At 48.9% G+C, this 3,562-nt stretch overlaps 1 pseudogene; it reads left to right on the top strand.

Annotated features, from left to right (window-relative positions):
• The first annotated feature begins 201 nt into the window (after positions 1 to 201).
• LOC147085452 (uncharacterized) lies at positions 202 to 3,056 on the top strand (annotated as a pseudogene).
• Positions 3,057 to 3,562: the final 506 nt, after the last annotated feature.

The raw sequence follows: 3,562 nt of genomic DNA, 5'->3' as shown, positions 1-3,562 counted from the left end.
TCAGAGTAGTGGAGAACAGAGTATCCATGGCAGCAGGTTAACTGATTTGCTTAATTTCTACTAAACTGACAATGTAAACCATCTCTGACTTTACAGGCTGTTCTGGCAGCGACAGAGAAAAAACATCTCACACCCACGGAATTTTTCTTGAGTGAGGTCCTGCAAAACATCTGAACCCTCGGACGGAAGAAGGAGGCTGTGATGTTGAGACTGAGCGTTGACTGGCTGCTGCTTCTCTGTGCCCTCTCCTGCAATGTGTTGGTGCCCACAGTCCCCGGGTACACTTTCAATAACTGCATGCAGGTTGCGAACCACAATGGTACATTTCAGTGCGTCCACCGCTTCCTGACACAGGTCTCTAGTGCCGTGTCCGACCTCCCAGCCAGCACCGTGCACTTGAACATCTCCCACAAGTGGCTCACCCAACTGCAAGCGAACAGCTTCCACAGCCTGTCCAAGCTGCTCACCCTGCGGCTGGATTACAATCGGATTGAGAGTGTTTGCTGCGGTGCGTTCAGTAATCTCACCAGCCTACTGACCCTTAACCTGTCCTACAACAGTATCTCTCGTCTGAACTCTTCGGGCTTCCAAGAACTTGAAAAGTTAGATCAACTCCTGCTCCATCACAACCGCTTAGTCACAGTTGAACCCAAAGCCGTCGCTGCATTGGACAATCTTCAAACACTTGTCTTAAGCTCCAATAAACTCCAGAATTTCTCCCATCTGGTGAGCGCTGTCTCTGGGCTCAGTAATCTGACGCTCCTGGATCTGGGCAACAATCAACTCGCCTCCCTGCAACATCGAACCGCCCTCCCACCCTCCCTCCGAAACCTCTCCCTCTCTATAACAACTCTCTCACAACATTTGACTGCCAACGGAACTTCCTCAGCAACATTCTCAGGTTGGATCTGTCCAATAACAAACTCTCCGATGCTTTGGAATTTTCTAAAGTTGACCTGAGGAACATCTCGTGTTTGATCATCAAGAACAACCCCTTAAATGTCACCGAGTTTCTCAAATCTGCGAACCTGGATCTACAGAATGTTCAATACTCTGGGTTAAGGCTGCACAACCAGAGTCAGCTGTCCAACCTGTGCCACTATCTGGGTCTCAGGACTATGAAGAGCCTGGTCCTGCAGAACAATCAGATTTTATTCCTCCCTGCCCATTCCCTATCCCAGTGCCCACCCATCACCAGCTGGGATTTATCACACAATCTCCTCACATCTGTGGAGTGCTTTGAATTTGCATCGAAAAGAAAGCAAGTTGTTTCTTTCATTATCGAGCACAACAGAATCATCAAGTTACCTTCCTGTTACAAGGATGGGAAGGCAGTCGCGGTGTTTCCCAAGCTATCGCTCCTAACCTTTCGCTACAACAGGATTTTCACCATTTATAGTCACGCCTTCTCTTATGCTCCCCATCTCCGGACCCGAAAGCTGAACATTAACAACATTGCTGTCATCAACAAGGCTGCCTTTTCTAACCTCACCAACTTGCAGGAGCTCCGACTCGACAACAACCTCATAACTGACATCTATGAACACACCTTCAGCAACCTTGGGAGTCTCAGGAATCTCAATCTCAGAAACAACAGGATCTCAATTGTTTTCAGCAAGGTGTTTGCAAATCTCAATAACCTGAACACATTGGACCTGGGAGGGAACAAAATTCGAAGCCTCACCAGCCAGTCTTTCTGTGGATTACACAACCTGACCAAGCTTTATCTCGATAGGAACTGTATAACCCGTATCAGCAGGGAGATCTTCGACATCCTCCCATCATTAGGAGTGTTGGACTTGGACAGTAACCGGATCAGATACAACACTGGCCTGATTGCAGCATCTCCCTTTGTTAACCTCACAAAGCTCTACATTCTCAAACTACAAGCCCAGCAACCCTACGGCATCAACATTATTCCTCCAAAGTTTTTCAATGGCCTCATCTCTTTAAGAGACCTGTATATAGGAGAGAATATAATGTCACTGTCCAAAGATGGATTTGAAGACCTGATCAATTTGAGAATCCTCTCCATGCCCGATGCTTGCAATGGGATCCACAGTCTGAATCCAGGGATCTTCAAGAATCTCCAGAGTCTAGAGAGACTCAACCTTGAAAATGTCGGCCTCCAATCCATGTCTCTTGACGTCTTTGGAAACCTTTCCAACCTCAGGACATTGTTCTTGGGTAAAAACGCCATTCAGATCATCAATAGCACGGTTGTGGAACACCTGCCCTCCCTGACCTACCTGGATCTACGGAAGAACCCGTTCCCCTGCACCTGTGACATCAGTTGGTTCCAAAACTGATCCCTGTCCAACCCCAGGGTGCAGGTTATCTATTTTTACAACCAAACATGTGCAGATCGGTCAACTGAATACTTGTATATGTTTGATGCTCACGTTTGTTACTTGGACATTGGGCAGATCATGTTCCATATAACTGTGCCGGTCTTGATCTTGTTCATGTTCATCCCTATATTCTACAGCAAAGGGTACTGGCACATCAAGTGTGGGTTTTATATTTTCCGATCGTGGTTGAATGACCACAGAGGGAGAGGAGAGAGTCAGCAGTCCTACAGGTATGATGCATTTATCTCCTATAATTCTCAGGACGAAGACTGGGTTCTGCAAGAGTTGGTGCCAAACCTGGAAACGAGAGGACCTCAAAGCTTCAAACTCTGCCTCCACCACAGAGATTTTGAGCTGGGCAAATATATCATCGACAACATCGTGGACAGCATCTACCAGAGCAGGAAGACCATCTGTGTGATGAGCCGCAACTACCTGTACAGCGAGTGGTGCTCCATGGAACTGCAGCTAGCGAGCTACAGGCTCTTCCATGAGCTGAAAGATATCATCATCCTGATCTTCTTGGAGAAGATTCCAGATGCTGAACTCTCAACCTACCACAAGATGAGAAAGGTCATGAAAAAGAAGACCTACATCCAGTGGCCATCAGACATTGAAGCTCAAAAATTGTTTTGGGTCAAAGTGAGAGAAGCGATTAAAGGCTCGAACTGGGCCAAGGAGGGGAATCCCGCTGCTGAAAGTTAAGCTTCAAGGCCTAGAAATCCGCAGTCTTACCGCAGGCCCTTAAGGCCCGATTCGGGGAAACATGGTGGCTGCCGCACTTCCCATGTGTTTTGGAGTTCGCCGCTCAACTTACCGCCCTGTGTTAATTGCGAACAACTCCCCCAGTGGCTGCAGAATGGCCAGTGGAAGGCTGCTGACTTTCAGTGGGGGAGACTGCAAATGGCCTTGCAGGACGACCTCGAGCAGCTCTGGCCCTAGAAGGCCTGGCTGTAGACTGCACCACCTCGGCATGGGCGGCAGCAGCCTAGGCTGGCTGACAGGCAGCGGCAAGGGCAATGGTAGAGTGGCAGAGGTGGGAGTAGGAGTGCTGTCATCCTGAGAGATGGCAGCAGGTTCCTGCTCCCCAGACCCACTGCCACTCTCCCCAGGTGGTGACTCAACATTCCTAGCAATCTGTTTGTGGTCAGATGGCTGGGCGGCTGTGACACCCTGCAAGCCCCGTTCAACACTGGTAAACCCAGCCATGG

This window comes from Somniosus microcephalus, unplaced genomic scaffold (genome assembly GCF_052327205.1).
Source record: "Somniosus microcephalus isolate GS21.2 unplaced genomic scaffold, FLI_Smic_1.0 unresolved_chr8, whole genome shotgun sequence".
NCBI lineage: Eukaryota > Metazoa > Chordata > Chondrichthyes > Squaliformes > Somniosidae > Somniosus > Somniosus microcephalus.
This window is presented reverse-complemented; position numbering and strand designations above follow the sequence as displayed.